Below are 23,662 nucleotides of genomic sequence, written 5' to 3'. Positions count from 1 at the left end.
CAATAATTCACAGCTCATGATTCTGGAAGTTTATGTAAACAAGATGATAGTATAGCTGCACTTTGAAGTATAGGATTCAGGCAGACTGTAGAGAGATTATGGAAAGCTGGACAATTCATTGAAGGGCCTAAAATGTCAAGTTACTAATTGACTTAGAATCAGAGAAACTGGTATGGGGAGAAAAAGTTGTTATATGTCAGGGGATTTGATAGGTCTAGATACCTATTATCTCATTTAATACTGACAAAAACTGGAGACAGTTGAGATTGCTTTTATAATTTTCCAGATAAAGAAGCTGATCACAGCAAAGGGACATTTCCCAAGGACAACCAGCTGCAAAGATCAGGTATGTCAAATGTGGCCACATATTCTTTCTAGCCCTTCTGACCAAGCTGCTCTAGCCATCTGAGCGGTGTGAGAGAGTGAGTGGAAGGGGCCTCAGCCAAGCCAGGCATGAACATGATGCCTCTGGAAAAATGTCCAGCCTCGCAAAGATGTCAGCAGAGTAGAGGCATGAGTGAGCTCAAGAGAAGTCAGCAGAGGAGATGCAGAACCAGTTTACATGGTTATGAGAAATCATAAATTGTTATTGTTCTAAATTGCTCAGTTATGGGATGGTCACAGAGGTAACTGATGCAGATAGGTTTTGACATTAAATCTTGCCAATTCCAAAGATGATATCTTTCTGTAACATACTGTTGGGTTGTTGGAAAAGTAATGATGGGGGCTGGGGGCCAGGTGGTAGCACACCTGGTTAAGCACACATATCACCATGCGGAAGGACCCAGGTTCGAGCCCCCACTCCCCACTTGCAGGGGGTCCGCCTCATAAGTGTGAAGCAGGTCTGCAGGTGTCTGTCTTTCTCTCTCCCTCTCTATCTTCCCCCTCCCCCCTTGCAGTTTCTCTCTGTTCTGTCAAATAAAAAAAAAAAAAGGAAAAAATGACCACTGGGAGCGTTGGACCCATGGTGGTGCATGCACTGAGCTCCAATGATAACAACACTGGTGGCAAAAAAAAAAAAAAAAAAAAAAAAAAAACGAAGGAAGGAAGAAAAGTCTTGACATGGGGGAATCCAGTGGTAGCACAGCGGGTTAAGCGCATGTGGCACAAAGTGCAAGGGCTGGCTTAAGGATCCCAGTTCGAGCCCCTGGCTTCCCACCTGCAGGGGAGTCGCTTCACAGGCGGTGAAGCAGGTCTGTAGGTGTTTATCTTTCTCTCCCCATCTTTGTCTTCCCCTCCTCTCTCCATTTCTCTCTGTCTTATCCCAAAACGACAATACCACCAACAATAATAACTACTACAACAACAAAACAAGGGCAACAAAAGGGAAAATAAATAATAATAAAAAGAGAAAAGAAAAGTCATGACATGACATATTTTTGCATAGAAAAATATTTTTTTCTAACAACCCAGTATATTCTAGGTACACAGAATTGGAAAAGTCCAAGGTATGTTTGGAAAACAGGAGGCCAGTCTAAAGAAGGCTAGTCTGGAACAAACAGTAGAAAGGAAAAAAAAAATTTGGGTCAGGCGTGGCACACTTGGTTAAGCACACACATTGTAGTGCTCAAGAACCTGGGTTCAAGCTCCTGGTCCCCACCTGCAAGTGGTGAAGCAGGGCTGCAAGTGTCTCTGGCTCTCTCCTCAATCTTCTCTCCCCCCTCTTAAATTCTCTCTGTATCTATCCAATAGTAAATAAATAAAATATTTTAAAAAGTAATTCTTGTTAAAAAATCTTAAAGCTTAATTATTAGGAGCAGGAGCTGAATTTGAATCCTAACTCAGCTGTTTAATAGTTTTCTTTAATAGCTTTGGAACTCAGAGTAAGTCAAATAGTTTCTCTGTGTCTTGGTATTTCCTTGGTTACAAAGTAACAGAAATAGAACTTTTATCCTGGGGTTATTGTAAGAGATGAGATAGTGTTTGTAAAAACTTATAACAGGAACTGACACAGTGAGTTTGGATACATGGACTGAAAGACATGGAAAGCAGAAAGAAGTCCAGTCTGCTTTTGAGGCAGGGGTCCTACAGGTCACAAAGGCAGTGTTTGATTGTGGTGATGATGCTTTTCTGTGACAATAGCAGGGACTTTCTAAAATTTAAGTTTTAGAAACATTTGTGAGTGGATTGCAGACTTTTTTTTTTGTACTTCCATATCAGAAGGTATTCTTTAAAAATGATGGTGATAACTCATAACACTAACCCTTTATCAGCTTCATAGTATTCACATCTTTTTTCCCTTTGATCACTACTGTACAAATAATTAGGAAACAGAGTTAGCATTCTAATTAGTCATTCAATAAATATTTGTTATATGCTAGGATTTTAAAAATTATTAACTTTTTTATTTATTTGATAGAGACAGCCAGATATCAAGAGGAAAGGGGGAGATAGGAAGAGAAACAGAGAGACAACTGTAGAATTGCTTCACCAACTCGTGAAACTTTCCCCTTGCAGGTGGGAGCTGGGGTATAGGCTAGGTTCTTTACTGGGCCCTGGAAGAAATTATGGTGCACTGAAATATGAATGTACTTTGTTCTCACAGAAATCAGAGTGAGGGTGACCAGGTGGTGGTACACCTGGTTGAGCACACATGTTACAGTGCCTAGGGACCTAGATTCAAGCCTCTGGTCCCCACCTGCAGGGGATAAGCTTCATAAATGGTGAAGAAGTGCTGTAGGTATCTCCTTTTCTCTTTCAGTTTCTCTTGGTCTCTATCCAAAATAAATAATAAAAATAAACAAACCAGCACTGACATAAGTCAAAGCTAAGAAGTGCTGGAAAAACAGCAAATAAATAAAATAGAGTGGAATGGGGAATAAAGACAAAGTAAGAAGGCAGCTACTGTTCGGGGTGATAAACGTTTTTTTTTTTATCTTTAAAATATTTATTTATTTATTCCCTTTTGTTGCCCTTGTTGTTTTATTGTTGTAGTTATTGTTGTTATTGATGTCGTTGTTGTTGGATAGGACAGAGAGAAGGGGAGAGAGATGGGGAAGACAGAGAGGGGGAGAGAAAGATAGACACCTGCAGACCTGCTTCACCACTTGTGAAGCGACTCCCCTGCAGGTGGGGAGCCAGGGGCTCGAACCAGGATCCTCACGCCGATCCTTGCGCTTTGCGCCATGTGCACTTAACCCACTGCGCTACCGCCCCAACTCCCTGATAAACATTTTTGATTGGGTGAAGTATGGGGAGGTGCTTACCAGAGGTGTCCCTGACTGAGATAGAGGATTCAGGCCAAATAAAATCTATTTCCCTTTATGATATTAAGTGTTCTAAGTGGGCATATGAGAGGTTAAGTATGAGTTAGGCAGTATAATGCCTGAAAATTTTGTCACAAGTCAAAACTAGCTTGCTGGGATGGGCAGGTTCATATTGGGTAGTGCAGAGACTAATATATTGAGGGGATCTCTGGTATCAGAATTGAATTTAAGGACCATATTGGATCCACGGGTAACTAAACAGTAACATAAGAAAACTGGCCTAGAGAAGACTGCAATAGGTGACCCAAGGAGTACAGGAAGAAGGTGAGGCTGAGGGTTAGCTCATCTTTCAGGTCATAAATATGCAGAAAAACAAAGGGCAGAGAGATGGAAACAATAGGTGTCAGGTGACATAGAGCCTAACCGTGGCTGGCCCATTAGCTCCCTGTTAATATGTAAAGCTGAAGAAGATATATTCTCTTCCTGGGACCAGATTCCCCATCTGTGAGCTGTGAGTGTTAGAGCATTTGAAAGGAGACACCACAGAAGAGAAAGTGAAAGTGGCCAGGTGCTCTGAATTGCAGAATTGTATTCCATTTCGGATATTGGTACCTGAAACAGATCCTCACCAGAGTCAGGAGGATATTAGGATTTTTTTAACGAGGTGAAATTACTGCCTACCAGTTCCAGAAAGAATGAACTTTGCTGAGTGTGAGGCTCAGTTCTCTGATCCTTTATTGAAGGTTTGTAGAGGAAGGTGGACTGTAGTTTTCATTGTTAGCTGTCCCTCTACCTGCTCACGGTGCCCTGTGCTCTCCTCCTTGTTAAAGGAAATGCAGAGATGAATGAAAACACCAGTCTAGAGGAGCAGGGCACAAACCAGAGCTACGTAGTTGCAAATGGCGGTGTTCCAGGTCTGAGCGCAGGGGTGATGTTTAGAAAATGGTGAAGCGCATCCGTTGTTGCATCTGCCTGCCGGCCAGCCTTTCCTCTTAGACCAGTAATCGCCCTTCTGTTTGCACACGGACTCCCGTGGTCTAGTCATCTGGTTCCAGTAGAGGCTAGATACCATGTCGTCCCCACCCTTGGCACATGCACGGAGGTATTGCCACTCAAGCCAGACCAAAAGGAGATTTTGCACATTGCAGTTAAGAGAGGGGCTCAGTCCCTCTCAGCTGGCAAGTCTGAGGTGGAGCCAGCCAGCAGCTGAGGGCAGCTGTGTCCCTGGCTAAGTGAAGGAAGCTAGCCTGTAATTTCTAGACTGACAAAGGGAAGAAGGAGGAGTGGGCGGGGTGGTGGGGGAGAACATGAGTGCAGTCAGTCCGCTTATGGTGTTATTGTGCCGATTCCCAGTTGCTCTGGAGGCCCGGCTACTGCAACTCTCCTTGTCATGTGAAATAGTACATTTGCCTTTTGACAATTTGGGATTTATGTTCCTGGCAACAACAACAACAGTATTGCCTGGGATTAAACTTGGACCTCTGTTGCATAACCACTGTGCTAGCTCCCTGATTCCAGTCCTTAGTTTTCTGCTGGAAGAAACAACATAGTATGTTCAGTTATAAGACTAGTCCTGGGCTTGGGCCCATCATAGTGCCAGCTCCCTGGAACAGTCCTGTACTTCTCACATGTATAAGTGGTGTCTCTTTTTTTCCCCCATCAGTTTCATTGCTGGGGCATATTGCCTGCATGACTATTTATTTATTTATTTATTATTATTTATTTATTTTTTTAATTTTTATTTTATTTATTTATTCCCTTTTGTTGCCCTTGTTGTTTTTTATTGTTGTAGTTATTATTGTTGTTGTCGTTGTTGGACAGGACAGAGAGAAATGGAGAGAGGAGGGGAAGACAGAGAGGAGGAGAGAAAGATAGACACCTGCAGATCTGCTTCACCGCCTGTGAAGCGACTCCCCTGCAGGTGGAGAGCCGGGGTTCGAACCGGGATCCTTATGCCGGTCCTTGTGCTTTGCACCACCTGCGCTTAACCCGCTGCGCTACAGCCCGACTCCCCCTGCATGACTATTTATGGCCATTAATTTTTTTCTCTTTTTCTATTTATTTATTTTAATTTTATTTTATAGGACAGAGAGAAATTGAGAAAGAGGAGATATATAGGGAGAGAGAAAGAGAGAGATATCTGCAATACTACTCCACCACTTGTGAAACTTCCCCCCTATAGGTGGGGCCCAGGGACTTGAACCTAGGTTCTTGAGAATTGTAATTTGTGCATTTACCTGCTGAGCCACTACCCAGCCTTGTGTATAAGTGCTTTTACAATTTACCAAGTGGTGACTTTAACTGCTTTTCACAAAGATCCTTTGAGGTAGTCAGTGTCCTGTCATATCCCTCTTGGGGTATGAAGGTGAAGTGATTCTCCCATTGCATGTATGAGACTGAGCATGGTCTTGAACCCTGAATGCGGCTAGTACTCTTTCTGCTCTGCCAGTCTCTCTGTCGGCTTGGACAAGAGTATTGGACTTGGAATGTGTTGCTTATTTGTTCAACAAATGCCTCTGAGCCTATCCTGGGACCAAGGGACCATTCTTGGGTGGTGGTGAGGGAGTGTTAGTGAGAGAGTTTTTTTTTTTTTTCCAGTGTGTTTCATTTATTTCATATATGCATTTCTTTCTCTTTTTATTAAAAACTTTTTATTTATAAAAAGGAAACATTGACTAAACCATAGGATAAGAGGGGTATAACTCCACACAATTCCCACCACCAGAACTCTGTATCCCATCCCCTCCCCTGATAGCTTTCCTATTCTTTTTTTTTTTTTTTTTTTGCCTCCAGGGTTATTGCTGGGGCTCAGTGCCTGCACCATGAATCCACTGGTCCTGGAGGCCATTGCCTCCCCTTTTGTTGCCCTTGTTGTTGTAGCCTTGTGATTATTATTGTTGTTGTTGATGTTGTTCGTTGTTGGATAGGACAGAGAGAAATGGAGAGAGGAGGGGAAGACAGAGTGGGAGAGAAACACAGACACCTGCAGACCTGCTTCACCACCTGTGAAGTGACTCCCCTGCAGGTGGGGAGCCAGGGGCTTGAACTGGGATCCTTAAGCTAGCCCTTTCACTTTGTGCCAGATGCGCTTAACCTGCTGGGCTACCGCCTGATCCCTGATACCTTTCCTATTCTTTAACCCTCTGGGAGTATGGACCCAAGGTCATTGTGGGATGCAGAAGGTGGAAGGTCTGGCTTCTGTAATTGCTTCCCTGCTGAACATGGGCGTTGACAGGTCAATCCATATTCCCAGCCTCTCTCTCTCTTTCCCTAGTGGGGCAGGGCTCCAGGAAAGCGGAGCTTTCAGGGGAAGCGGAGCTCCAGGACATATTGGTGGGGTTGTCTGTCCAGGGAAGTCTGGTCAACATCATGCTAGCATCTGGAACCTGGTGGTTGAAAAGAGAGTTAACATACAAAGCCAAACAAATTGTTGACCAATTAGTTTGAGACATTCCCACCACCAAAAGACTGTTTCCCATCCCATCCCTCGCCCCCTGCCCCGTGAAGCTGAACATCCACCCTCACCCTTAATCCAGGGTTTTTACTTTGGTGCCCTACTCCAAATTTATTCAAATCCTGCTTTCAGTTTTCCTTTCTGTTAGTATAGGATAAGTGTTAGTATAGGATAAGATGCCACCTCTCGCCTCACAAAGCTGATACTTTGATGTGAATATCATTGCCAGCCTGCATGGCACTTTCCTGTAGATCTGGTGTGTGTGTGTGTGGGGGGGAGATATCCTCAAATATCCTTGACTGCCAACTGCTAAATAATTAAAAAAAAAATTAAAATCTGGGCTTGGATGAGATAGCGTAATGGTTATACAAACAGACTCTCATGCCTGAGGTTCCAGAGTCCCAGCTTCAATTCTCAAACTACTATAAGCCAAAGCTGAGCAGTGCTGTGGTAAAAACAAACAGACAAACAAACAAATAAAACCTGGGGCTCAGGAGTTGGGCTGTAGCGCAGCGGGTTAAGCGCAGGTGGCGCAAAGCACAAGGACCGTCATAAGGATCCCGGTTCGAACCCCGGCTCCCCACCTGCAGGGGAGTCGCTTCACAGGCGGTGAAGCAGGTCTGCAGGTGTCTATCTTTCCTCTCTGTCTTCCCCTCTCTCCATTTCTCTCTGTCCTATCCAACAACAACAACAACAATAATAACTACAACAATAAAAAACAACAAGGGCAACAAAAGGGAATAAATAAGTAAAAAATAAATATTAAAAAAAAAACAACAAAAAACCTGGGGCTCAGGGAGATAGCATAATAGCAATGCAAAAAGACTTTTATGCCTGAAGTACCACTGCCATAAGCCAGAGCTGAACAATGCAATAACGTGTGTGTATGGAATCTGTGTTTTATGTATATATAATATAAGCATACATATATGTATATATCATACACACACACCTGGGGCTGGATGGTGGTTCACCTGGTAAAGTGCACGTTGCCGTGTGTGAGGACCTATGTTTAAACCCCCGGGTCCCATGTGTAGGGGGGAAGTGACAGAGCTGCAGGTGTCTCTCCTGTCTGTCTCTCTTTCCCTTTCTACATCTCTGTTTCTCACCCAGTACTGAAAATAAAAAGCCACGGGGAACAGTGGATTCAAGCAGGCATTGACCTCCAGCGATTATCTGGGTTGCAAAACGAACAAACTAGTCTACGAATCTGTGGTGTCTTCGTTGCAATTAATGACGTGCGCAGTGTGCATTCTGCACAACTGTGTATGGCACCTTGCTTCCTCAGAGAAATAACATTTAAGCTGATGAGAGCTCAAGGGGGAAAGTAGGTTAGTTCACTTCCTACCTGTAGGCTCCAGGCAGTTCTGAGAATGGGTCTGCTGTCAATCATCAGTTATTTATTTAAGCAGCACAACCCTCCTGGGGCTGCTCTTTTGTCCTCTCTGGTCCACACCCTTCTTCTTTCCCTTCAGTCTGGTTTCTAAGGGAGCTGCAGCTTTCTCTCCCGGCAGGCCATTCAATCTCCCAAGGCCTGTTTGCCTGCCTGAGATCAGGCTAAGAGTTTCCTAGAGAAAATCCAGTGAGTGCTACCTAGTGGGGGCTAACCCGGAAGTGTCTTGAAAGCCTGCGGATTGTAGAGCCTCTTCTCATGGGCTGATAATTATGTCTTTCACTTATTTTTCAGTTTCTGTTCTTAAGATGGCATCCCAACTACGATTTTTTAAAAATGTAGTTATGGAAATAAACCCAGGGCGTTACATACATGCAATACAACTGAGTTGCCTCCTCAGCCAACTTTTTGTTCTCTCTGTATGTGTATTATATTATATATTTTATTATATATATTTTAGGGAGGGAGTTAAAAAAACGGGGGAGGGACAGATGCCAAAGCAGCTCCCCACTATCTGTGGAGTCTTTTTGGTGGTCCATGTGATCTCACACATGTACTTTATGTCAGAAAACATGCACTTTATCCACAGAGTAACCACCAGGGTCCCTATCAATATATTTTCTTAATATAGAAATAAATTAGAAGGGAACTTAGAATCCTGTTGTACTTAGAATCTTAAAATATTAGATGGGGGAGGGGGAGTCGGATAGTAGTGCAGCAGGTTAAGGGCATGTGGCGTGAAGCACAAGGACCAGCAGAAGGATCAAGCCCCCCGGCTCCCCACCTGCAGAGGAGTCGCTTCATAAACAGTGAAGCAGATCTGCAGGTGTCTCTCTTTCTCTCCCCCCCTCTGTCTTCCCCTCTTCTCTCAATTTCTCTCTATCCTATCCAACAGCAATAACAACAATAACAACAACAAGGGCTACAAAATTGAAAAATAGCCTTCAGGAGCAGTGGATTTGTAGTGCAGGCACTGAACCCCAGCAATAACCCTGGAGGCAAAAAAGCAAGAAAAAAAAGAGGGAGTCGGGTGGTAGCGCTGCAGGTTAAGCACACATGGCACAAAGCCCAAGGACTGTTGTATGAATCCCGGTTCGAGCCCCCAGCTCCCCACCTGCAGGGGAGTCGCTTCACAAGCAGTGAAGCAGGTCTACAGGTGTCTGTCTTTCTCTCCCCCTCCCTGTCTTCCCCTCCTCTCTCTATTTCTCTCTGTCCTAGCCAACAACGACGACATCAATAACAACAAGGGCAACAAAAGGAAATAAATAAATTAATAAATATTTAAAAAACAAACAAAAAGAAAAAAAGAAAAAAAAGGCAGGGGGAATGGCAGCCAGGAGAAGTACAATTGTCTATGCACTGAGCCCAGCAATAACCCTGTCAGCAAACTGGGGGGGGGATGTGTTTTTTTAATTAACATTTAAAAAATTATTGTATGTGAGAGACAGACATCTAGAACACTGCTTTCTCATGTACAATGTTCTAGTTGATTTTGCCTTTTTTTGTGTGTGTGTGTGTGTGCAGTGCCAAGGACAGAGATGCAAGGCATGTCCTCTGTCATTGGGTACACTCCTCTCTCACTCCCACTCCCACATGTAATTTTTATTTTTTGTAATAAGTGAAACTGAAATTTTCTGTAAAGGAGAGGCTGTGCTTTGGTAACATGGGAGTTTTGTGTGTGGATGTGCTGTATATGTATCTCAGGTTGTTTAGAATCAGCTGACAGATGGGACTATTTTCTTCACCGCCGCCCCGCAATCATCTGCCCCTCTACATAAAGATAGAACAGAGCCATGTTTTGATGTTCTGTATGTCTTGGCTATGAAATGAGTTCCACTTTCAGAATATTACTGGCCCCTGTTGCTGTGCTCTGCTGCGATCATCATGCTAACTGTGGTATGTTATAGTGTTAATACCATGTATGTTATATATTGCATTGATTCTAATCTTCCTGGGCTTACTAGAAATTCTTTTCTTCCTATACCCACTCTCTTTCAAGCCTCTCTGCAGGCTCTTCCAAGATTAGTTTAGAGAAGCTGTTCGAATCCTAGCTTATTCAGAGGGAAGAGCTTTTGGGTGTCTGGCCCAGCCATGCAGTTTTAGTCAAGGAGCTCGGGCCTGGGGGCATTGAGTGACAGATGTCAGTCAGCCTGAGTTAGAGGCAGAGTGGAGCTGTTCCTGCCAGTGTTCATCTCAGAGCATGTATGATCTCTTCTGCCAAGTGATTCATTGGGATGAATTTGGGTATGGTTTTGAAAAATCTGTTGTTTTATCTCTTGTAGCTACAAACCCCTCTTTTCCTATTCCTCCCTGGCAAAATTTGACACTTATCCAGGAACCACAACAGGTGTTAGGCCTGCCTCTCAGCAAATCCTGAATCTTGGCTGCCAGCTGCTGGGGATGGAGTGAGCCCTGTGTCACCAGTTGACTGCCAGATCAGTTTCAAGGTCTCTCTGGTAACCTCCAAGGCCAATTCTACTAAAAAAGGAGGAAATGACAGACAAACAAACAAAACCCCTCCACTTTCTCCCCCCCCCCCTTTTTGCCCTTGTAGCCTTATTGTGGTTATTGTCGTTGTTATTAATGCTGTTCATTGTTGGATAGGAGAGAGAGAAATGGAGAGAGGAGGGAAAGACAGAGGGGGAGAGAAAGACAGACACCTGCAGACCTGCTTCACCGCCTGTGAAGCGACGCCCCTGCAGGTGGGGAACCTGGGGCTCGAACCGGGATCCTTACCTCGGTCCTTGCACTTTGCACCATGTGTGCTTAACCTGCTGCACTACTGTCCGACCACCACCCTCCACTTTCATTGGTGCATATACTGGTTGGCATTAGTAAAGTCTGTTCTTTGACCTCCCTAAGCTTTATTATTATTATTATTTTTTTAAATATTTATTTTTTATTTATTCTCTTTTGTTGCCCTTGTTGTTTTATTGTTGTAGTTATTATTGTTGTTGTCGTTGTTGGATAGGACAGAGAGAAATGGAGAAAGGAGGGGAAGACAGAGAGGAGGAGAGAAAGATAGACACCTGCAGACCTGCTTCACCACCTGTGAAGCGACTCCCCTGCAGGTGGGGAGCCGGGGGCTCGAACCGGGATCCTTATGCCGGTCCTTGTGCTTTGCGCCACCTGCGTTTAACCCGCTGCGCTACAGCCCGACTCCCTATTATTTTTTTTTGTTTGAAGCTTGATACAGGCTTAGTACCCATTGGAGGCTATGACACCATTCCTGTTGTTGACAGCAATGGGAATAAAAGTTACTGGACTACCAGACACCTTGCTCGACCCACTGGAGAAGAGATGGGTGGGTGTTGCCATAGTGCTGAGTGCAGTACTACAGTGAATATGTGTAATGCACAGTTTCAGTTGAAAGCATGTCTCCTTTTTGAGAATTTTCACTGGTGCGGGTATGTTTGAGCGGCAGGCAGAGGAGCACATGGCTCAGGTCTGTGCCCCAGGAGCCTGCAGGGAAGAGTAGAGTAGCTGACAGCCTCTTGCTGCAGCCCCTGTAGAGTCTGCTGCAGTGTCTATACCATGCTCTTCCTGTCCTTCTCCCTAGCAGTCACTAAGCACTGCAGACCTTCAAGAATCAGGCCACCCCTGCCTTCCTGGCTCTGTGACGCCCCATCAGCCCCCTGAAAGTCTCTCAGAACTGCACTGTGGGCTGAAGCTCTCCCTCTTCCTCAGGCCTCCTCTTCCTGTCACCCTCACAGGTGTCCCCCACTGAACATCTGCATTCTTTGTCTGTCTTGGCATCTGCTTCTGAAGGACCCAGATGAGCTGTATAGGGTCAGCTCACACTATTTTTCACAGAGGCTTTAGGTCTGTTCTGGGGGTGGCTTATCCTGAGTGAAGTGAGAAGACAGGCAGTGTGAACTCAACAACAGAATCTTCAGACTTAGAGAAGCTGTAGTCTTTCTGCAGCTCACTCCTAGCCCCTCCTGAATTCATCAAGCTTAGTGACTAGTGAAGGAGAATAAGGATGAGGGTCAGCAAGATGTATAAGAGCTGTAGGGACCAGGCAGTGGTGCAGTCAGTTGAGCACACATGTTCCAGTGCACAAGGACACAGGTTCAAACCCTTGGTCCCCACCTGCAGGGGGGAAGCTTAACAACTGTTGAAGCAGGGCTACAGGTGTCTCTCTGTCTCTCTCCCTCTCTAGCCCTCTTCCCTCTCAACTTCTCTCTGTTCCTATCCAATAAATAAATAAATAAAATTAAAAGTAATCTCAACTTTAGAAATATTTTAAAAAATAACTAGACTATGGAGGTGGTACAGTGAATAAAGCATTTGATTCTCAGGTATGAGGTTCCCAATTTAATCCCTGGCATCACGTGCCAGAGTGATGTTCTGATTCCCTCACTTATTAATAAATAAATAAATAGGCAGTCAGGCAGTAGCACAGCGGGTTAAGCGCTTGTGGCACAAAGCGCAAGGATCAGAGTGAGGATCCCGGTTCGAGCCCCCGGCTTCCCACCTGCAGGGGAGTCACTTCACAGGCGGTTAAGCAGGTCTGCAGGTGACTGTCTTTCTCTCCCCCTCTCTGTCTTCCCCTTCTCTGTTTCTCTCTGTCCTATCTAACAATGATGACAACAATAACTACAACAACAATGAAAAACAACAAGGGTAACAAAAAGGAAAATAAATAAATAAACAAACATTAAAATAAATAAATAAATAATTATCTTTAAAAAAAAAAACAAGCGCCAGGTGGTGGCACATGGACAGAGTACACATGTTACCATGCTTAAAGACCTAGGTTCAAGCCTATACTCCCCACTTTTAGGAGGAAGCTTCACAAGCAGTGGAACAATGCTGCAGGTGTCTCTTTTTTTCTTTATCTCTTTTTCTCTCTTTCTGTCCTTCACCCTCCATCAAAACAAAATGTCCGCTAGGAACAGTGGAGTCATGCAGGCACGGATCCCCAGTGATAACCCTGGTGACAAATATATCTCCACTGCTTTACAGGGGGCTGGGGAAATAACACAGCAGTTTACACAGCATATGCTCATGTCTGGGTGCCTTAGCACCACCATAAGCCAGAGCTGAACAGTGCTCTGGTTAAAAAAAAAAAGTTGTACTAAAAAGCTTTGTTTATCTAAAAGACATAAACGATATCTTTTGGTAGCCCTTGTGACTGACTACAGTAAGGCAGTGTGAGGAAAAGCTCTCTTCTCCTCTGCACTTTCCATGTAGTAGATTCTGTGTACTGCGAGCTCCATTAGGTCGGTGTCACCATGGTGCCTCTGAGACACAAAATGAGAATCACTGTCTGAATCTTCCAGGTGGAGGCAAAAACTTGCAAACCTACACAGATAGGAATCACAGACATTCAGAGCCAAACACAGCAGAATCAGCTAGTCTGCTAATCCTTAGATTGTGTTCCATATGATTCTCCAGGGCCTGGGGTAGGGTGAGGAGTACTCCAGATGAAATGTGAGTACTTGGTAGTTGAAAGAAAGGAGAGATTAGTGAAATGCAAAGTTTTCAATGAGAGTAAATCAATGGGGCCAGGACGTGGCTCACCCAGCAGAGTGCACACGTTACCATGCTCAAGGATCTGGATTCAAGTGCCAGGCCACCCCTTAGGGAGTGCCTAAGAGGGGGAAGTTTCATGAGTACTGCCTCTCCTTCTTTCTCCGTCTCTCTCTCTCTCTCTCTCTCTCTCACCCCTTCTCTGTATCTCACTCTTTTTGCAGAGGAAAGAGGAAAGGGGGTGGGGGGGGAAGTAAGGCAAGGAGTGTTCCAGGAGGTGGTTCGGTAGTAGAGTGCAGGACTCAGTCATTGGGGCTTGAGTTTGATCTCAGTATGCCAGAGGATGCTCTGGTTATCTCTCTCTTTAATTAATAACTCTTTTTTTTCCTCTAGGGTTATTGCTGGGGCTCAGTGCCTGCACCATGAATCCACTCCTCCTGGAGGCTATTTTTCCTCCTTTTGTTGCTCTTGTTGTTTTATCATTGTTATGGTTATTATCATTGTTATTGATGTTGTTGAATAGGACAGAGAGAAATGGAGAGAGGAGAAGACAGAGAAGGGGAGAGAAAGACAGACATCTGTAGACCTGCTTCACCGCTTGTGAAACGACACCCCTGCAGGTGGGGAGCCGGGGGCTCGAACTGGAATCCTTAAGAAAAAAAATTTTTTTTAATTGTCACCAGGTTTTTTTTTTATTTGTATGCTTTACTTTTTAAAATTTATATAATTTTATTTACAAAATGGAAATATTGACAAGACCGTGCATAGGATAAGAGGGGTACAATTCCACACAGTTCCCACCAGCAGAATTCCACATCCCATCCCCTCCCCTGATAGGCTTCCTATTCTTTATCCATCTGGGAGTATGGACCCAGAATCATTATGGGTTGCAGAAGGTGGAAGGTCTGGCTTCTGTAATTGCTTCTTCGCTGAAGATGGACGTTGCAGGTCAATCCATACTCCTAGCCTGCTTCTCACTTTCCCTAGTTGGGTGGGGATTCAGGATACTTTAGTGGGGTTGTCTGCCCAGGGAAGTCAGGTTGGCATCATGTTAGCATCTGGAACCTGGTGGCTGAAAAAGAGTTAAGATATAAAGAAGAAAAAATTGTTGACTAATCATGAGCCTAAAGGCAAGAATATTGCAGATGAAGATTTGGGGTCTCCATTTTGGAAAAAGCTAATAGGTCTATTTTAGGTACATTCCAAGCGGTCCATGACTTTACTGGTGTTTGCCTGAGCCTGACATCTAATATACAGGTGGACCCAGGCTATTGTCTGGGAAGATTGTGTCATAGTTGGAAAAAGAACTAGAAAGCTGGATTAGGAAAAAGAGTAAGCTCCCAAATATGGGAAAAGAATGTAAAGATTGTTAACTGTAAACCCCATCAATTTGATCTGGGACCCATATTCAGCACAGAAGCCTATGTAACCTCTGCATCCCTGTAGGTCTGAACTCGCATTCTGTGGTCACGAGTAGGAACGTTCCAGGTTGCACCAATTTCAGGACCCATCTTCCTCCGGTGGTAGGTAAAGTATGTTATCCAGCCTCCCTTTGCAGAATGGAACATTCTCTACCATTGTTGATCCACCTTGAGGGCAAGGTCCTATAGGGGCCCACAAAGGGGTCCATTATGTTGTTCCTGATGGAGTTGCCTAGTGACAGTGGCGAGAGGGATCTGTTAGAGGTCTAGGCTCGTCATGTCTGTGTGGGAATCCCAGGGCTCCCCGACTAGGGTCCCAGGTGATGGGTACCACCAGGGTTTTATCTCTGGGACTCGGTGCCTATCCTATGAATCTACCTCTCCCAGAGACCATTCTTTCCTTTTTTTTTTTTGGTCTTCTTCTTTTGTATTTTCTTTGTTTTATTTGATAGGATAGAAAGAAATTGAGAAGGGAGAGAGCTGGGTGGTGGCACAACAGGTTAAGCACACATGGCGTGAAGTGCAAGGACCGGGGTAAGGATCCTGGTTCGAGCCCCGGCTCCCCACCTGCAGGAGGGTCGCTTCACAGGCAGTGGAGCAGGTCTGCAGGTGTCTGTCTTTCTCTCCCCCTCTCTGTCTTCCCCTCCTCTCTTGATTTCTCTCTGTCCTACCCAACAATGACAACACCACCAACAATAATAACTACTACAACAACGACAATAAACAACAAGGGCAACAAAAGGGAAAATAAATAAATAAATAAAAAAGAAATTGAGAAGGGAAAGGGAGAGAGAATGAAAGACTGCTGCAACCCTGCCTCACCACCTCTGTAGCCTCCCTCCTACAGGTGGAAAACAGCGGTTTACACCTGGGTCTTTGTACATGGTAATGTGTGCACGACTCCCCAGCCCCGCTAAATAAATTCTTTAAGAATCACAGAAGTAAGGCAATGAGCAGATGAACTAATCAGTCAAAGTCAAATATCCAATAAGCAGAAGAATGATCAAATCATGATTTCCTAGTTTCTTGCTTGCTGTCATATGATCTGTTAGCTGTTTCTTATGCAATGTAGTGGCTGGAAGCAAATTACTGAGAATGGAAAGAATTTTGGTGTATGTTTTGTCTCTCTGATCCTATTCCTGGAAGAGGAGCAGATTATATCTGCCTTGTAGGTTCAACTAAGCAAGTATACTTTTCCCTTTTCCTAGCATCTGCTTTCCATTATCCTTACTTCCCCAGGCTCACAAGTCAGATGGGGCTATGATGCCAGTAGAAGCATATTCTTTCTTATGGAAAGAATATATTTGCTTCTAATTTACTTATTTATTGTTGGCAGAGTTGAAGCCTTATGCAGGCATGATCTCACTGCTCTGGGGCTGCCTTTTTTTTTTTTGCCTCCAGGGTTATTTCTGGGGCTCAGTGCCTGCACCACGAATCCACTGCTCCTGGAGGCTATCTCCTCCCCTTTGTTACCCTGGTTTTTTTTTTTTATCATTGTTGTGGTTATTATTATCATTGCCATTGATGTTGTTGTTTGATAGGACGGAGAGAAATGGAGAGAGATGGGGAAGAGAGAGAGAGGGAGAGAAAGATAGACACCTGCAGACCTGCTTCACAGCCTGTGAAGCAACTCCCCTGCAGGTGTGGAGCCAGGGGCTTGAACCGGGATCCTTAAGTCGGTCCCTGTGCTTTGCACCATGTGCGCTTAACCCGCTGTGCTACCGCCTGACCTCCCCGGGGCTGCCTTTTTACAAGAGAGACAGAGAGACAGAGACACTAGTGTTGTGGAGCTCCATACAGTGCCCTGGCTCCAACCCATGCCGTTGCAGGACCAGATATGGCACCCCACCCAGTGAGCTATTTCTCTGCTTCCCGCTACCCCCCGCCCCCGCCAGCACCCTCCAACACTTCTAATTTAGGATTTAGCTCCAGGTTAACTAATTTAGCACTGGGTTAACTTCACATAGTAAGAAGCCACACACAGATCGCGGTTTGAACCCCCAGCACCCCACCTGTGGTGGTGGTGGGGTCGATTCATAAGTGGTGAATAGGTCTGCAGGTATCTGTCTTTCTCTCCCCCTCTCCTCTCAACATCTTTCTGTCCTATCCAGTAAAAAAGACTACTGACAGAGAACAAAGAATGTCTGGGTCGTGGTCCTGGATCTGCCACTAATTTGTATTTTCTCTCTTTTTAAAAATATCATCACTAGGGTTTCATGGCTCTGGGCTGACTTTTTCAGATAGAGAGACCGAGAGACAGAAAGAGAGGGGGAAGCTATCAGAACACCAAAACTTCCTCTGCTGCAGTAGAAGTGAGCTTGAAATTGGGTCATGTGCATAGCAAAGCATGTACAGTACCCAAGTGAGTTATTTTGCCAGCCCTTTCTTCTACTTAATTTTATTTGTTTACTTATTGCCTCAGGGGTTATCGCTGGGGCTTATTGCCAACACTACGAGTCCACTGCCCCAGAGGCCATTCGCCTGCCTCTTGTCTTTTCCTTTCTTCCCTATTTTTTTTTTTAAACTGGATGGGACAGAGAAATTGAGAAAGCTTGGGGGAGGAAGAGGGAAAGATAGAAACAGGCTGGGGGTATGGATCGACCTGCCGTCATCCATGTCCATGTCTAGTGGAGAAACAATTATAGAAGCCAGAACTCCCACTTTCTACACTCTCAAAAACTTTTTGTTGTGGTCCAGGAGGTGGCCCAGTGGATAAAATACTGAACTCTCAAGCATTTGGTTCTGAGTTCGATCCCCGGCAGCACATGTACCAGAGTGATGACTGGTTCTTTCTCTCTGTCTTCCTATCTTTGTCATTAATAATAATAATGAAAAAAATTGGGGGGTCCATACTCCCCGAGGGGTAAATGATAAGGGAAGTAAACCAGAGGGCTCTGTACCCCTATTTCCCCAGGACCTGAGGTGTTTGTCACCAGAAATCTTGTTTTTATACCATCAATGAAAAGAAAATGAATCTGGAAAACACCAGAGGAAGCCAGGCACTATTTCTCATATCGGAGAAAGAAGAGGAATAAAAGAAAGACACTCAGAAGTAGTAATAGGTGTAGGGGTGACTCAGAAGGGAAGTGACGGTGGAACCATTGAAAAACTATAAATGGGAAAAATATATGTACGTGTCTATATACTCACATAGATATAAATAGACATAGAATCAGCCCATATTGGTGACATTGGGAGATTGCAGTTTCCAGTGGAGGGAACAGGGGTACAGAACTCTGATGGTGGAAGCCATTTGGAATTATATATTTATTATCTCACAATTTTGTAAGCCAATATTAAATCACTAATAATTTTTTTTAAAGGATGGGGAAGGTAGGGCTAGAGAAGATAGACATCTGCTTCACCGCTCATGAAGTGTCCTCTACTACAGGTGGGGTGGTCCTTTGGTGCTGTGATATTTTCCTCTCCCCAGGTCCTTGTGCATGATAATATGTGCACTTAACCAGGTGTGCCACTACCCAGCCACCCCCCCCCCCGCATTTGGGGGCTTTAGTTTCCTCATCTGCAAAAGGAGAGAATTAGAATCAGTGATCAAGAGAGGAAAAGGACTACCTTATAGTACACACTCATACTATGCTGAGCACTGAGGTGTCATCACGGACATTTGAAAAGGCTCTGTGGTTAGTTTAATCGTCTGCTGTATCTGTGTTGAAATTATTAATACTTTTAAAAATAAAGAGCCTCAAATTTTTATCTTTTACTAAACCCCACAGATTATATAGCTTCTCCTGTGTAGATGATAGATAGATAGAGCTGCAGACCAAGATAGGTACATAAATATAATTTCTAATCTTCATGTCAGTCTTTTGAGAATGTACACACATTACAGTTTTTGACATACATAGATGGAAACAGAGAATCATAAGGTTTAATAACTTGCTCAGGGGTCATGTGGAGCCTAGCCTAGTGGAGTGCACACATTTCCATGGCACTGAACTAGGTTCAGTGCCCCAGTCCCCACCTACAGGGAGGAAGCTTCACAAGCAGAGCAGCAGTGCTTTGCGTTTCTCTCCTTCTTTCTGTGTCTCTTCTATCAAAACAGAAGAAAGAAAAATAAGTAGATAAACTGCCTTCAGGAGTAGTGGATTCCTGTAGGCACTGAGGCCCAGAAATAACCTTGTTGGCAAAAATAAACAAACAAACAAGCAAATTGATCAGTGGCCGAGGGAACAAACAGCAGAACCAGGTTTCTAGTCTAGCCCATTGACTCTGAAGCTTTGCTCTTTCTCACTGACCCATTGCCTGTACAGACTTTCAGCTCTGCAGGCTACTGCTTGGTTTATTGCACTGTTCAAACAACAGAATAACTAGTGCTCCCCCTCATAGTCTGGGTGAATATCTGGCTGAGTTAGTGAGTGCTGAGCTGGCTGTCCGGCACTGAATGGCTGTAGAAGATATTCCTGGACTCCTGGGTGTCTAGTTCTGCCATTTGTTAACTACGTGATCTGAGGTTGCTTGCTCTATGGCTCTCAGTCTGAGTAGAGCTCATTGGTTTGCTATGAAGAGTAAATGAAATACTGTGTTGTCTAACCAATGGTAATTCCTTTTAAAAAGATCTATTGATGTTGTTTTATTGTATGCTTTGTCTTTGTATTCCTATTCTTGGGAGAAGGGGCAGATTCTGTCTGCCTTATGAGGGTAATGGGATGATTCTAAACAAATAGGCTTTTCCTGGAGTCTGGCTTTTATTATGTCTGTATCCTCAGGCTCACAGTCAGAAGTCAGGCCACAGTAGATTGGCTATTGTGAAAGCAGAGCTTCAAGTATTGGAATCCATTTGATTTGTTCCATAAGAAGTACAATAACTTGCTCTTTCTTTTTCTCTTTTCTTTCTTTATTCCTTCCTTCCTTCCTTTTTTTTTTTTTTTAATTCCCTCTCCTTTCTCTTCCTTACTTCTCTATCTGTCTTTTTTGAATTAAAATCAGATTAAATGTATCTTCATCCCATTTTCCAGGTGGGTGGAAGTTCCAGTTTCAGAGTTTTGTTTGTTTGTTTTGATTTGATTGTGGCCATAGGGGGCAATGGGTTTACCTAATCTAGACTTCCTGGGGAACCATCTTCAGTCCATTGTATTCTGACTCGTTGTCTAAGCAGGTGTGATCCAGTAGATGTATCTGTCTCAGTTGATTAAGGCTTCAACTCCTTCCCTTCCAAATGTGGTCACCAAAAACTATAAGGCTCCCCAAGTCATGACCTAGTGTTTCTATTCCAGGGCTTCTTGTGTCATCATACTGGAGGTACTTGGATGGCACTTGAGGGACCCAAGTACAAGTCCCCATTGTCTGTCATCTCTCTGGCTTTGTAGAATCCAACTCAACTTCTGTTTAATCTATTTTATTTGGTCATCATTGCTTTAGGGTGACCTTTTCAGAGTAGACTCCTTTTTTAAGTTTTTATTTTTTATATTTATTTTTCCCTTTTTGTTGCCCTTGCTCTTTTATTGTTGTTGGTGTCGTCATTGTTAGTTAGGACACAGAGAAATGGACAGAGGAGGGGAAGACAGAGAGGGGGAGAGAAGGACAGACACCTGCAGACCTGCTTCACCGCCTGTGAAGCGACTCCCCTGCAGGTGGGGAGTCAGGGGCTCAAACCGGGATCCTTCCTCCGGTCCTTGCACTTTGTGCCACATGCGCTTAACCCGCTGTGCTACTGCCCAACTCCCTTTTAAGCTTTTATTTTATAGAATACAGGAAAATTGAGAGGGGGAGGAGGGAGAGAGAGAAAGAGAGAGAGGAGAGAGAGAGAAGAGAGAGATTGAGAGAGAGAGAGAGAGAGAGAGAGAGAGAAAGAGGAGAGAGAGAAAGAGGAGAGAGAGAGAGAGAGACCGAGACCTGAAGCTCAGTTTCACCACTCATGAAACTTCCCTCTCCCCTGGGGACCAGGGGCTTGAGCCAGTGTCTTTACACTTGATAACATGTGCACTCAACCAGGTGTACCTTTGCCTGGCCCTGACTCCTGTTTAACCTAAAGAACCTTCCCTTGGGGTTAGTTTAGGTAGTGCAGCAGGTTAAGTGCATGTCATGTGAAGTGCAAGGACTGACTCAAGGATCCCAGTTCGAGCCCCCAGCTCCCCACCTGCAGGAGAGTCACTTCACAAGCCGTGAAGCAGGTCTGCAGGTGTCTATCTCTCCCCCTCTCTGTCTCCCTTCCTCTCTCCATTTCTCTCTGTCCTATCTAACAACGGCAACATCAATAACAACAATAATAACTACAACAAGGGCAACAAAAGGAAACATAAATAAAATTTTTAAAAAAAGAACTTCCCCTTCAAACACCCTAACTTTGTCCCTTCAGGAACATATGTGTTGGCTTAGTGGGTGGAGCTCAGGACTTGGCATGCCTGAGCCCCACACCTCAATACTCATGCCAGAGTAGTAGTCTCCATCTCTCTCTCTCTCTCTCTCCCTCTCCCTCTCTCTCTCTCTCTCATTTAATCTCTAAAAACACAACACAGTGGGGCTGGGTGATAGCTCACCCAGTAGAGTTCATACTTTACTCCTAGCATGACATGAGAGCACCTGCTCCAGGGGAAGCTTCATGAGCAGTGGAGTAGTGTTGTGCTGTTTCTCTGCCTCATTCCCCCACTCCAGCTCCCTCCTTTTCTGTTTTTATCTGAAATTAAAAGAAATAAAGGGGCAGTGGAACTATGCAGGTGTCAAGCACAGGCCAAAAATTATGTGTGTGTTGGAGACAGTGACATCTCAATTCCTTCCCCCTGAGGTGAAGAAAACGTCCCAACCTCCAAAGAGCTAATGGTTCTTTCACATGGAATACAGAGGACATTTCTCTTTAAGTTTAAGTCTAGAGGGAAAAAGTCATTTAGTTGACTCACCTACACCATGTACTCAGCTGTTCTCCCATGACTGCTTTCTGCTTTGACCACCCTATTCCACCACTGAACTGGGTGTTCTGTTTTTGCTATAAACTACAGGAAGGACCTGGGAAATGACAAGTAATATTGAATGGGTTATATTGCAGATTCTCTCCAGGTGAGACTTGCCACAAGTGACTGGAATTTCCCACTTAGTCTCCAGAATCCCTTAGGATAGCAAGAGCAGTGAGTAGAAGAAACACAGGCCTAGAAGCCTTGACTGTGGGAATTCTTGCATCTACAATGTCATTGAGGATTTGGCAACAGAGCGTTGGAACGGACTGGGATACTGATGTGCATGGACTGGGTGAGAGAAAGGTCAGCAGTTTTGGCCCCTAATGCTGTCAATGATGCTGGGTGTCAGCCAGGCCCAGGGAAGAGTGCTGGGCTCTAACACAGACAGAGTGCTTGTGGCCTTAGGGTGCTGGACCCTTGAGTGGATACTTCCTATTCAATAAACATGACTGACTCTTTCCCCCCCTATAAATAAATAAGCGTTCATTAAAAACTATACGGGGGGCTGGGTGGTAACACAGCTGGTTAAGTGCACATGGTGCAAAGTGCAGTGACCAGCATAAGGATCCTGGTTCAAGCCCCACCCCCAGCTCTCCACCTGCAGGGGGATTGCTTCTCTCTGTCTTCCCCTCCTCTCTCGATTTCTCTTTGTCCTATCTAACAACAATGACAGCAATAACAACAATAGTATCAACAATGATAAACAACAAGGGCAACAAAAGGAGAAAAAATAGCCTCCAGGAGCAGTTTGTAGAGCAGGTACCGATAACCCTGAAGGCAAAAAAAAAAAAAAAAAAAGAAAGAAAGAAAGAAAAGTATTCACGCATTTATGAGAGATAATAGGAGGGAGAAAGAAAGGGTACCAGAGCATCCCTCTGGCGCTGGCAATGCCATGCACTGATCTTGGGACCTTGTTTGTAAATCTGGTGCTCAGGGTGCTGTGTCACCTCCCCAGTTCCTTGATTGGTTGTTTTCTATACAGCCAGTCTCTGGCAGTGCCTTGTCTTCTTTTTGGTTCAGATGGAATCACCAGTTGCCTCCATTTATCTTCTGTTCTCCCCTTCCCCTGCTGTCGCTGATGCTTACTTTGCATCAGGCTTGGGGATAGAGCACACTTCTTGAGCAGAGCGACTCCCTTGGAAATATAGAGATGAAGTTACATGCAGATCTTGGGCTGGGAGTGCTCTTGTCAGCTATACTGAGAGAAGGAAGGCAGGAAGCAGGAGTGAGTTGGGAGGACACTTACCTGTGAAATCTGCCCCTAGTGCAGACAAGTAAAGACTTCTGGGGTTGGGATGGCCCCTCAGAGTTGGTACAGTGGAACCAGACCTTTGAATCACTGAATCGTCAGTCCACATTGATTGTGACTGTCCCTAAGGAGGGGGCGTGACCCCAGGTGAGATTGTGCCCTGCTGCCCAGGGCAGCTTGCACTGAGGGACAGAGCTATGAGCTGTGAGCAGCCAGCACTGCCAGGGATCAGGTGACAGGTGCATTTGTTCCAAAGACCTGGGCAGAGCACCACCATCTCCACTCCTAGGAGTTTGAAATCACATTCACCAGCTCAAGAACACTTTTCTGTATCTCTTTTGTCACTTGCAGGGAGGAAAATCTGAGAAATGGAAGTCAGGGGACATAGATTCTAGCAGACCCCTGCTGCATGGCTTTGAATATGGCACCTAAATTATTCTGGTCTCAAGTCTAGCAAGAGAGCTCAACAATAATCTTTCACCATCCTTTTTTATAGCCCTTTTACATCCTTTTTTTTTTTCCTACTATGTGTGAGAGACATGTACACCAGGACACA

At 44.6% G+C, this 23,662-nt stretch overlaps 1 long non-coding RNA gene across 3 annotated transcripts in view; it reads left to right on the top strand.

The window, feature by feature from the left end:
- The window catches only part of LOC132534072 (uncharacterized), a 109,260-nt gene that overhangs the window by 14,613 nt on the left and 70,985 nt on the right, over positions 1–23,662 (top strand). For 2 of the 3 annotated variants that reach the window (XR_009545774.1, XR_009545773.1), the window contains one exon: positions 287–346. The exons of the other annotated variant lie outside the window; for it this stretch is intronic. This is a non-coding gene — a long non-coding RNA (uncharacterized LOC132534072). The remainder of the gene's footprint in view (positions 1–286; positions 347–23,662) is intronic. 3 annotated transcript variants of the gene reach the window in all.

The sequence above is a fragment of the Erinaceus europaeus genome, chromosome 17 (assembly GCF_950295315.1).
Source record: "Erinaceus europaeus chromosome 17, mEriEur2.1, whole genome shotgun sequence".
In the NCBI taxonomy this organism is placed as follows: Eukaryota; Metazoa; Chordata; class Mammalia; order Eulipotyphla; family Erinaceidae; genus Erinaceus; species Erinaceus europaeus.
The sequence above is the reverse complement of the archived record's forward strand: the minus strand, read 5'-3'. Positions and strand labels throughout refer to the sequence as shown.